Here is a 12,657-nt window from a genome sequence, read left to right as displayed (position 1 = left end):
CTGAGCACTTCAGCAATGATACTCACATGACTAAGGGTTAGAAGAGGCAGTGTGGTCCAATGGTTAAAGAGCTGGCCAGGCACTCTGCAGGCCTGTGGTCTATTCCTGACTGCCACTGACCTCTGTGGAGACCTGGACAAGACACTTTGCCTCAGTTTCCCCTCCCACACTTTAGGTAATAATAGGAGATATACCAATCTCCTAGAACTGGAAGGGACCTCAAAAGGGCATTGAGTCCAGCCCCCTGCCTTCACTAGCAGGACCAATTTTTGCCCTAGTTCCCTAAGTGGCCTCCTCAAGGATTGAACTCACAACCCTGGGTTCAGCAGGCCAATGCTCAAACCACTGAGCTATCCCTCCCCTTTGTCTGTTGAGATTGTAAATTCTTTGGACCAGAGACTGTCTCTTATTATGGGTTTGTCCAGCAGCTAGCACAAGGGGTCCCTAATCTTGGTGGGGTCTTTGAGATGCTAGTGTAATACAAATTAATCAGGCCTAATTAAGGGGACCAGATAGCAAGAGTGAAAAACTGGGACACTTTTTTTTCAGGGGGGGGGGGCGTGGGATAATTCCATATATAAGACAAAGCCCCTTAATATTGAGTTTGTCCTGATATTATCACGATGTCTGGTCACCCCAGGCCTAATACTTTAATAATGTGGCTTGCTCCCAATTTAAGCCATGTAAAGTTCAATTAGATGCCATGGTGATTGATATCCTACAAATTCTTGTCGTCATCATGCCGTAATTATAACAGCAACAAGCTGTGCAGGAGATATGTTTTTCTGATGCAAAAATGATCTGAAGAGGTTTTTTTCCAATTGTGTCACTGTGCAACTTAATTAAAAAATAATGAAATCCTCCCAGGCCAAAATGTGCTTCTTGCTGCCAGTGCCCTTCATGATGAATTTATGCACCAACGCTGGATTGAAATGTTTCCTTACAAAAAATTAACATTTTTTTCTTTAAAGGGAGGAAAAAATTAATTTATAGACGGGTGTAATGTGCTAAGGGGATGACCTCAGCTTCCAAGCACTCTGCTGTTTTTATTAGCTAATATCGTCTGAAAACGCTTAGTGAAATAGCTGCCCATCCCATCAGATTTATTACCCTACCCATTTGCTTTTTCATTATCATTAGCTTAGCTTGAAAGGACCCTCCAAGCTTCCCATCCTCTTGATTCTTTCTGCCCCGGCTCCAGCATCCAAAGTCAAAGATGGATCAGGCCACATTCAGATGCCTTATTATCCAGCTGGTAGATTGATTTATTTAGGGGCTGTTTTAGTTTACCCACCCTGATGCCAGTCCTGCAATCAAATCCAGGTAGATTAGAAAAATGAGGATCCAATTAGAGTATCAAAACCTGTGTGTTGAGATGAGTTCCTGTCTGCATCCTGTAAAACTTGCCCTGGCCTCTTCGTTTGTCATTCAGTGTTGAACACATTCTAAGACAATATGCATTTCCTCACCTTTTGGGGGCGAAGCCAGACTTTAAGGCACCTGCTCCCCTACATGGTGTTAACTTCGCTTGTGCCAATCAGAAACAAACACAAACAGGTTTTGGGCCCCGTCCCCTATGACACTTCTATGATGTCATAGTGGGTACTTTATGGCCTGCCTGCCATGTGCAGGCAGGGAGAGGAGAAAGAAAAACGAATCCTGTGTATACCCGTGTATCCTGTGTATCCCCGTGTATCCTGTGTATGCCCGTAACCGAGCCTGATCACCTCGAAGCCTCTCTCTCAGCTCACGTGTTTCAAACAGAGCTTCTACGTTTGCCGGTCGTTATGCGTTGGTTTGTATTTGTAAGTATCAGTTATTACTAAATGCTGCATCTTTGTTTATAAATATTGTTAGTAGATATTTTAGTCATTGTGTGTTTTAAGTTTCATTAACTCTATTAGCTAATCATACACTGCTCCCTTACCCCTTGTAATTATCCCCAATAAAACTTTTAAATTGATTAAGTTTAGTGTGTGTGTGTGTGTCTGCAGTTTGCATCGTGACCCACACTCTCCTTGCATCCCTTACCAATATAGTCTGTTGCCACGTGCAGCCTGGTAAATAACAGGCCTGCATTTTCTTTCGCCCCTGCAAGTCCGTGGCAATCTACATGGCGTCACGAACAGGATTCGAACCTGTGCGGGGAACTTTATGATTTAGCTATTAAACCTACCAGTCCAAGATGGCTTGAAAAGCTGTTCCTTAGTAGTCCATGACTAGAATTAAGCTTTGTGGAAGTAAGAGCTACAATAAGCTCCTATTAACAGACATGTTTTCGTAGGTTTTGGTTTTCTTCTGTGAATGCAGAATTTTTAAAAATTCCCCTAAAGCACCGCAACTTAAATACAGCAGCAATGCGTTCACACAACTGGTCTCAGCCTTCATATCTCAAACTCCAAAGGATTTGGTGCATCACATCTATAACATCACAAGTTAAAATTGCAATGGGCTCTTTTCCAGATATGTGGGCCACCCTGGTTATGGGCTACTTGCCATCAGTACATCATGCAAGTCCTACAGCAAAAGGGCTTGCAGAGAAGTGAAGCTCTCTGGCTCCCTCTATGGGTGAAAAGGGAAATTGAAGGGATTCTGCCTGGGGTCAAGTTTATTTGCATATGCTTTATTTATTTGCAAACGCTTCAATGTAGTTTCAGAAAGTCTAATTTATTTTAACTTAATTTAGACATCCCACAGCTTGAGCCCCATTGAGTCTGTATATAGGAACGAAGAAGGTTCACTGTCCATGCCCAGTGTGACGCAAAGAGGAAACAAGAAGCACCATTGAAGGGAAGTAAATTCTATTTTAAAAATTCTTTACTTTTCAGTATTCCCAGGTGTTAAGTAACACAGGTGGAGCTGATGGGAAAGCACTAAGTTTTTGTGAATATTTTTGAAAACGGTGAAATACCTGTTTTTCCATGGGATTAGAAAAGGAAATATTTTTTGGTATTTCAAAATTTTTCACCAAAAAAATGTAACCAAAACAGTCACTTCAAAACAAATGTTCTGTATTAATGTTATTTCTTTTTTGTTCCTTCTCTGCCCCTTTCCCCCTTTTTGCCATTGAAAAAGAGGAGAAACCAAAATTCAAACTGAAAAATGTTTATTTTGAATTTTTTTTTCATATTTTGAAGTCCATTTTTCATTTTAAAAGAATTTAAAACAGAAATAAAATACCTGACCAACTCTAAACACATGTAAAGCTAATTTTTAAAAGTCCTATCTGTGCCCCTTAAAATCCAGACACATCATCAAACCACCACTAAGCCTCTAACTCCCTTTACTAAGCAAGCAAATTGAGATGCTAGCCAAAAAGAGGCCTTCAGCACCCCTGGCCAGTATCGTGGATCTGTTCAGTCAATCTTCAGGCCAACGCATGGTACAGAGGTAACACTTGCTGTTCTGGTGGATGTTAAGCTTGTATGCACAGACTGGCAAGGGAAAACAATCCAGATTCATCCTGTACCTCTGATCCTGTGTATCTGATCACTGGATATTCCCATCCTGCCTCCAACATGCTGCAAGTGAGCAGTAATAGCCTGAAATGGCTCAGGTCTTTCTCCTGAAACCCAGAGGGATGTTCATGGGTGATGTTTCCTCACCAATGGAGTTCCTCAAGGCTCAATCCTCTTCTTCATATTATTCAACATCTATACAAAGCCATTGGAAACACTGGTGAAATAGCATGGGCTGAGGTGCCAGCAGCAAAGACATAACCCAGTTCCGTCTCCTTTATCAGATGGCCAATGTAAAAGTCACATGATCAAAGGAAGTGTGGGAGTTACAGGCCACATGGGATCTGTTGGTAGCTCATGTTGCTGCTGCAAAGGGGCTGGCCCTGCTCCTTTCTCCTCTGAGCGTATGTGGTTAAAGAGGAGGGGGAAAGAGATAGAGGGAGGAAACATAGACATCAGAGAACTCCAGATGAAAGCGTTTGATATCATCTCCCATGAAACAATCCCTAAATCCCTGCTCTGCAGAGCAGCCCCTCGCATGTTTCCCATCTCACAGGCTGGCTGAGAAGTAGGTACACAGGGTACACAGCCATTCTTGGTGGGAGAGGCTCCCTCACCCGCTCGTCCCCCCCTGCCCAGGGCAAGACATTCTCTTCTGATGAGCAATCAAACCAAGGAGGAACACAGTGCAGCCTTTACATTTGCACTTCTCCTACTCCTTACTATTAGGCCCCTATATCCCTTTGTCAGAGCTCTCTCCTCATGAGAGCAGAGCATGAGCACATCAAGAGACCTTCACTTGGGGTAGAGTTCTTTGCACTCGCAGTTACCTGGGTAATTCAAAGTCAATAGTGATATTTACATACTGACCCCTTGGTTGGGGCATCAGCAGGGATTAATCACAGGGCCTCCAATGCACAGACCTCAGTCACTTGAGCTAAGGGGTTGATGGCAGTCGCAGACAGCTCTTTCCTGTGAATCAGCTACAGAGTGGAACACAGACACACTTGGCCAGTGTGTTACACTTACAAAACCTTCCCTCCAAGAATCTCAAAGTACTTTACAAACATTAATTAACCCTCATGTTCCCCTGCCCCCACCAGGTAGGAAAGCTGCTTTGAAGATTGCTGCAGTGCAAACAAAATATTACAACAGAGAATTTAGTCTTTTGCTGCAGCACAGTGACTCTTTGAAGCAGCTGTATTGGGTATTAATCGGTTAATTTGTTTTAATTAGATAATGCCTGGATATGCTTTGAACATGCAAAGTGCTATAAAAATGCTATTATTATTACAGTTGGATAAACTGAAGCACTGAGGTCTTGATCTCAGCATTTAAGTCTAATAAAGTTTTCCCATTGATTTGACTTGGAGCAGGACTAGGGCCTAAAAGGTTAAGTCATTTGCTTTAAATTATACAGCAGGGGCAGAGCTGAGGATAGAACCCAGGAGTCCAGCCCACTGCACACCTGCTTACCTCTCCCATCATGCACCAGCCTCCCCTAATGGTGAGTGGTGGCCCTGGCCATGGCAGATCATGGGAGATGTGGCCTGGCTGGGATCCAGTCACTTAGAAGAGAATGGAGACATGAGGAAACTGAATAGCAACTTCCATGAAACACTGGAGCAGGACGGCGGACTGGGTTTTCGTGTGTTTGATACTTGCGTTTTCAGGTGTTTGATATTTTTTCACTGGAAAAAAAAATGTTCCACACACAGAGCAGGCACTTTTCGAGGGGAAATTTGCAGCCAGCCCTAACTACCTATTCTGGGGACAGAGGCCTTCAGTTTCGGGAACTGTCAGACCCGAACCCTTCACCAGCACTCAGAATTTCACTGCTAAAGAGAGACATCACACTGCCCGCTAGGGAGAAAATGGTTAACTTCAGAGTTTAACTTGGTTTTCTTCCTCTCCTCCCCGCAAGTAGTTCAATATGGAGGACTCAGCAGCAGAGATCGTGAGCCGGTGTAATTCTGGGAGCCATCCATCCCCAGGGAGGGAGCCTGCATGATTTACACAGAAGCAGAATAGTTGTATTTTAATGAGACCTGGTAGGACAAGCTCCAGTCAGATGTTAAGATTGTCTTGTTCAGAGACAGAGATTCACAGTGGCTTTATTCTCAGCATACGCCACCTCGCTGGGTGGGGACTCAGACCAGCTGGTACCTATTGTCTCAATCCAGCTGGGGTGAGATGCTGTCAGCCACTCACAAGTCAGACTTCAGTCCTAGCCCTCCAGGGAGGAGAGTTGGGTTCTATTTCCATCGCAGTTTGGCTCAGGGCTACCCTGCTGGTGATTCTGTCTGTCACTCTGTGTCTCTCTGTGTGTGAGACACACACACTTTAAACTAGGGCTGAGGTGCAGGTGGAGAAGAATGTGCTTTAACTCATGGCTCCGCAATCACTTTTGCATTTTCCCCATTCTCCTAGCCCTGCTGACCTTCATTTCAGGCTCTGGCCCTAGCCATTCACACTGAATCACCCCTTCACTAGGCGATGGCAGTTACCCCCCGAACTCACTGGCGTTTGCTAGGGTAGCAGCCTCACAAACCCCCTCCTGCTCCCTTCCCTCCATAGAGCCCCCCGAAATTGCTCCATAGACTCTCTGAACTCTGGACCCAGCTGTAAATGGATTCTGTACACGGCTTTCTAGAGTCTTTGGGCTTGTCTACATGACCACTTAGCCAAGCTGGGCTGTAAATCTACCCCACACCAAGTGCCTGTGTGGACCCTGCATTAGACGTCCCCTAGCGTGCGTTGATCTACTCCCATTTCAAAGTGGGGCGGATCACTGTGCACTATGGAACTGTTAGTGCGCAGCGGCGGGGTCCACATGGACACTTAATGCGCAGCAGGCCAGCGCGGGGTAGATTTACACCCCCCAGCTTTCTGCAAACTAAGGGATCATGTAGACAAGCCCTTAGGGGAGCTCTAAAGCTCTAATTCAAACTAACTTGCACTTCCTCCAGACATGGCCACTTAATGCATGCTCTGTCCTCAAACTCACTCTCCAAGATGTTCAATAATTAGAGGTAAGGAAATGCTGGATGGGCTCCAAATTCCATGAGAAGCCTGATCCGTTGTTATTTGAATAATAGCAGCACCTAGCGGTGGCAACTGAGATTAGAGCACCATTGTTCTACGCATTGTACAGACAGTAAGAAACGGTCTATGCCCCAGGGAGTTTACATTCTAAATAAGCAAGACAGACAAAGGAAGGAGCAACCTCATTTTACGGGCAAGGAACAGAGGCATTAAATGATTTGCCCCAAGGGTGCACGGGGAGCATGTGGCAGAGCCAAATACAGAACCCAGGTTTCCTAAGGCCCAGCCTGGTGTCTTCAATGCAAGACACCCCTGAGCTGGATCTTCTAGCCTCAGGATGCGACTCAACCTGATTTCCATGATGTCTGGTATTGTCAGGGATGTCCTGTGCCACACACGCTACAACCAGCGTGCAGGACATGAGAGCACCTGCAGATTCAACACAGCGTCATTGCATTGTGATGTGACAATAGCACGCCATGCAAACATCACACTCTTAGAGGTGGCCTCCCTACCTGCAACTCTACCGTGTGGCTCTGGAGCTGACATGAGGCCAAGAGACGATCAGGGTGTGGGGTAGATTCTGGTTCCGCCTCTGGCTCTTCCATTATTTTTAACTCCAGTCAGTCATACAGCACCACTTGCTGGTGCTGCCTGACCCAGGAGAGCCTCTGGGGTATCAATTCTATTCCGAGGACCAATTTCTCTACAGTGGCTTTGCCTTTGTGGAGCACTTAGCTCCTGGAGACTGGAAAGAACAATTCAAACTGGAAACCAACCAAACGGGAGATGGAGGGAAGAGCAGGCTGGGCTTGCAAAGCTGCTTTCAGTTGGGATTTGGTTTAATTCAAACGGTGGGTGATCCAGGGCCCTCTTGTTTATCTGAACCCCAAAGATTGGGGTCGGCAGTTCCAGCTTTGGCCCAGCTCGGGCTCACATCGGGAGGGACGGGGCCTACCTGGGGAACAAGGAGTCAAGCTGGAAGGGGCAGCAACGTGTGTGGATTTTGAAAGGGAAATGAATGGCTGCATTCAGGGCAAACGGCAGCCTGCTGATAGATCTCACCCAACGGGGTGGCAGGAAGGTGGGTAACCTTCTGCTGATTGTGAGCTACAGCCCAGTCCCTCCTGTCTGCCTGAAGGCACGACCCCACCACACCCCACACCCAGGGCCCGCTTTGCCACAGAGCAGAACAGGGCAGGCAATCTGTCCGGGCTCTCTGTTGTGACACTGACTCTGGTCAGGGAGGGACAGACTTCCTTCACCGAGCCGGGGGGGGAAGCAAAAAGACCCACAGTCCCCAAACGCTGGGTCCTGTGCTGCAGGCTTCACTCATGATGCAAAGTCACATGGGGCTCAGTCAGCCACAAGTATGTTACCTGGTGATACTGTTATAATCCTTTGCTATTTGTATTACTGTAGCACCTCGGCGTCCCAGCCGGGGAGCAGGACCCCACAGTGCTAGGTGCTGTACGAAGAAAGAACACAGAGCTGATCCCTGCCCACTGCCTCAATAATTGGCGGCCCATGAGCCCACATACTAGTGTTTGGGAGGAGCTGGCTTTTGGGGGTATCCCCCATAACAGTCTGATCTGGCATGACAAAGCCTATGAAGCCTGGCATCATGCCTCCAGCAGCACCCCGTGCTAGAGAGGAAGACGTAATCCATGCCCATGGTGCATCCAGCCACTTGAGCAATGCTGCATCTGCTGGGGACATAGATCTCCCCACGGCCAGAGGGAGGGCATAACAAATGGCAGTCAGAGCTGCAAGAAGGCTCCATGTCGTCTGTCCAGGAATGCATCCACAAAGGGCAAGGAGAAGACACGGCCGCATTCTCCCCAGGAAGATTTCTCCTCCACGTCCCCGCCACCTGACTTCTGAAGACAGGCGTAGCCAGGGCACACAAGCACAGGAAGAGCCTGCTGCTTCCCCACCCAGCCAGCCCTCTCTTGCCACATCACAGTGAGACAAGTGTCTGCTGAGGCGGATGTGCAATATCCAGGCTGGGTTCAGCAAGGGCAGGCTTGGACTCCAGCCCACAATCACACGCACGCACGCAGCCTCCTGGGATCAATCAGAGCAACACCTGTGCAGCCCCGGAGGTACCGTCCGTAGTTTATCTCGAGGAGGAAGCAAAAGAGTGAACAGCTGGCAAAGCACTTGGGGACCGCAGGGCCCCAGGTTGCTGCAGCAGGCTAGAGCCAGGCCAGAGGGCAATGGGTACCCAGAGGCTGTACCGTACCCAGGCTGGGGGGGAATGAGCCAGGGTGACAGGGTGCGCCCCCCCCCAGTTTGGGGGATGAGAGCCAGGGCAGCTCGGAGGTCTCAGAGACATGCTTCCCTCTCTACCTGGCTTTTCCCGTCCAGGAGGAGGGCTAGAGGCACCGGGCTCCGACTCAGCTTTGAGGCTCAGACAACTTGGCTCGCATCAGTAGCTTTTCACTGAGGATTTTATGGGGCTCCCTGGAACAATGAGCAGTGGCAGCCCCCTCCCCATGGCCCCAGTGCTAAGTTATTTTACAATTCTTATTTGAAGGAAATATTTAGTTGTCACCCAGGCAACGGCTCAAACATGCCTCACCTCATGGCCTCCCTGCAGCCTCACATGGCTGCTGAGGAGCTGGGAAGCAGAGGCAGTGCCAGGCGCCGAGGAAATGAGCTCGGCAGCCTCCCCTGGACAGAGACCTGATATGGGAAACATCCCCAGGCAGCTTCCTGGGCAGTCATCTCATTCAGCCTGCCGGCCCTAACACACAATCCCCAGCACATGCACACACACCCCTAGCAGGCATGAGCCCCCAACACACACACACACACACACACACACACACTTCTAGCACTCCCCCCCCACATACACAATTCCCAGTGCACACTTCTCCAGCAGGTATGACCCCCCCAACACAAAACACACACATGCAACTCTCAAAACATACACCTCTAGAAGGTGTGAGCCCCCCCAACTCAACACTCCCCCCACACTCCATTAACACACACCATTACACAACCCCTTTAGCACGTGACCTCCCCCCCCAACACACACACAAAACCCCCAAAGCACACCTCTTTAGCAGGCATGAACCTGCAACACTCACAAGCAAACCCCAACACACACCTTTCAGAGGCACAAACCACCCCAAAATATACGCACAAGTGCACCCCACCTTGCACACCTCTCACATGTATGTACACCCTCAACACATCCCGCTCCCAAGGTGTCCCCCTCTCCTTGACACATACCACTAACTGGCATGAGCCCAACACACAACCCTTCCGTCCACGTGAGGGGTTACCTAGCCAGAGCAGCGGCTATGACCAATCCCTCAGCAATCCTGCACTCCTAACGCAGGCAAAACTCCCACTGAAGTCAACAGGAGCCCTGCCTGCGTAAGGAGACTGGGGTCAGGCTTGAGGTCTCCATATCAAATATGTTCCGCTAGCAAGTCAAAACAAAGATCTTCCAGCACTGCATGCTCCGCCTGCTATCAGGAACTGAGCTCATCACATCACTGCTGATAAAGAGGAGGCAGGAGGTGATGCCGTCAGAGGATCAGAACAGGGCTTGTTCTTCCGTGCCTCCAGGGTCCTGCGTGTGACACTAGCACCAGCAACACATGGGTGTTACTTTAGGCAAAGTAGGGCGACAAATCAAGCCAGAATACAGGCAGAACAGGGGCAGGGGGGTGGGGAGGGGGAAGGCGGCTCTGGGATGACTGGCACACTTGGTGCCAGAGAACAGGCCAGGCAAGGAGTACACAAGAAGAGACACAACCATCTTCTGGTCTAGGTTCTTCTGCACACACCATCATGGTATCCAAGCACCTATGGAGGGATGGCTTCTTGTTACCCCTGTGCCAGGAGCTGGCTTCTGGCAGATGTCTGTAAAGGGACAGCTGTGGTGCATGTGAGAGCGAGTACAATTACACTTGGGTCAGTCGCTGGCTGTGACCTACCTCCACCCCACACGGCTCCTCCTCCTGTTCCCCCTCCTCACCCCAAATGGGCAAATATAACGAGCATGGGAGTGGTGGTGTCAAATGAGGGACCAGGCCAATGAACAAGCCACATCCCAGCATGTCCCTCTGCAGCACCAGCCCAGCCAACACATGCAGTGGCCTCCCTGTGAGGTTACAGAGAGGCCCAAGTAACATCAGTTACCTTCTGGTCCACGAGCACGCGGCTGGCTGTGGGTTGGCCAGTATCTGCTGCACCAGCCAAGACTGAGGCCTGCATCTTTAAGGTTAGACAATACACGTGAAATAGCAACCAGGCCTAGTTAGGGCCAGAGACTGCAGACAAGACATGCCCTGGTTTCAATAGTTTTAGGTGTGCAGGGAATGTAGGACAGTGCCTGTTGTATTGTACACATTGAAATCCTTCCTCTAGCTACAAAAATCGTCACTGCTTGGAACTTGGTCCCTACCTGAATGCTGAAAATCAGTCACTGGCAAAGCAAACCCGGGGAATTCTGCAATTGCTTTAGCATCCGAGTCTGGGGAGGCTCCACGGTATTTCTTATTTGAACTATTATGCAGTTCTTTTTGACTGTCCCTCTGCCGGAATCCTGGCTCTGAAGCAATGTTTAACGCTATGACTGGGAGCAGCTCCGAGCGGTACCAAAGGGGCTAGCTCGAGCTCGGACTGCTGGAGCAGGCAGCAAGTGCTCGGGCACTAGCAGCATTTGGATGCAGCAATGCACTATCATCTGCTGCAATTTTCCATGCAAAGAGAGATTCCCCTGAATGCAAGAGGAGCATCCAGTCAAGGCCTCTGGAATCCTTGCATTTCAATAACAAGCAAGAAGCCAGACTCAGCCCTGCCTAAAAGCTCCACAGTCAGGGCCAGAAAGTAACTGAAACCTGCAGAACCTTCCCCTGTGTTCCCTGCCAGGGCTGATCTCTCCTTTCAGCAATTCCAAGGTCACTCAGCATGAGAAAGACGATGGCTCCGTCTCCTGGCAGCTGCTCTGGGAACCTTGTGGTGGGGTGGAGGTTTATACCTGATGGACTGGCCTGTTTCCAATATTCCCCATTGGATATAGAGATTCTGACACTGAAGGTCTCCAACTAGAGGGAGACAGGAAGGAGACAGCCCCATCCCGACCCACCCGACTGCCAGATTTCCCTTCTTGGGGCCTGGCAGCTGAGAGCAGGGGCAAGGAGGGACTGGCCCTGAGGCAGCAACGATACACAGGCAGGAGAGCAGAAAGGCCAAGCAGGGCAGGGAGCAGCTCTGCATCTGCTGGGAGGAGGGGACCTCTCGTGGGGGTGGAGGGTACTGATGCCTCATTGCCCAGAAGGGGGAGAGGGCAAGCAGGAGCTGGGGAGGCGCGTGCACCTCCTGCGGGGTTGGCTGAGTGGAAGGAGACTTCTGCTGGCTTTCAGTGGGCATATACAGTAGTGACAATGGTTTGCACTTCCATAGCACTCACCATCCAAGGTTCTCCAAGCAGCTAGCAAACTTCAATCAGTGCTCACAACGCCTCTCTGAGATGGGTATTACCCCCCTCTTTTACAATAGGGAAACTAAGCCACAGTGAGGTTCACTGATGCATCTAAGGAAGGCTGCAGTAATACCAGGAACAGAACCCAAATATAGTCTTTCCCACTCCCATCCCTTAACCGCAAGAACATCCTCCATCTACATCACCTAGCAGGAACTTGCTTAGAACCTCCCTGGAGAGCACAGCAACAGGATTAACCGTGCCTCAGGATGCCTGCCAGCAAACAGTGAATGCCTATGAACTGGCTGTTCAGCGCGGCAGTCACCAGATAACTTCTAATTGCACAAAGATCAGTGCATGCTGTGTAAGTGTGACTGCATAAAAATGTGCTGCTGCACCTCAGTTTAAAACCCTGCTTTGGTCAGGATGAGAGAAGCATGCTGCCTTCTTAAACTCTGCCAATGTTTCTGTGAGATGCACCAAAACCAGAACCAACCACACTGGAGTTTGTGTGAGCACAAAAGGTTTGGGTTCAAACCTGCCTCCACTCTGTCAGATCCCAAATTAGAAGTGTGTGTGTGTGGGGGGGTCTGTTTCCTAGTTCAGATCCTGCTGAAGTCTCCCGAGAACAGCTGATCTCAGACTTCCACCACTTGAAGCTGAAATCTCCTGCAAGCAGCTCACACGCCATTGCTGTACCTTTGAAACATC

The 12,657-nt window shown here is 49.1% G+C and overlaps 1 protein-coding gene across 2 annotated transcripts in view; it reads right to left on the bottom strand.

The window, feature by feature from the left end:
* The window catches only part of SLC25A33 (solute carrier family 25 member 33), a 55,693-nt gene extending 54,164 nt beyond the window's left edge, over window positions 1-1,529 (bottom strand). The window contains exon 1 of one of the 2 annotated variants that reach the window (XM_044996092.1): window positions 1,470-1,529. The gene's annotated coding sequence lies outside the window, so the exon portion shown is untranslated. Of the gene's footprint in view, window positions 1-26; window positions 123-1,469 lie in introns of those variants that run through there. The other variant, XM_044996091.1, reaches the window with a different exon arrangement.
* Window positions 1,530-12,657: the final 11,128 nt, after the last annotated feature.

This window comes from Mauremys mutica, chromosome 21 (assembly GCF_020497125.1).
Source record: "Mauremys mutica isolate MM-2020 ecotype Southern chromosome 21, ASM2049712v1, whole genome shotgun sequence".
Taxonomy (NCBI): Eukaryota; Metazoa; Chordata; order Testudines; family Geoemydidae; genus Mauremys; species Mauremys mutica.
Note: the sequence above shows the minus strand (reverse complement) of the source record. Positions and strands in the feature narration are given on the sequence as shown.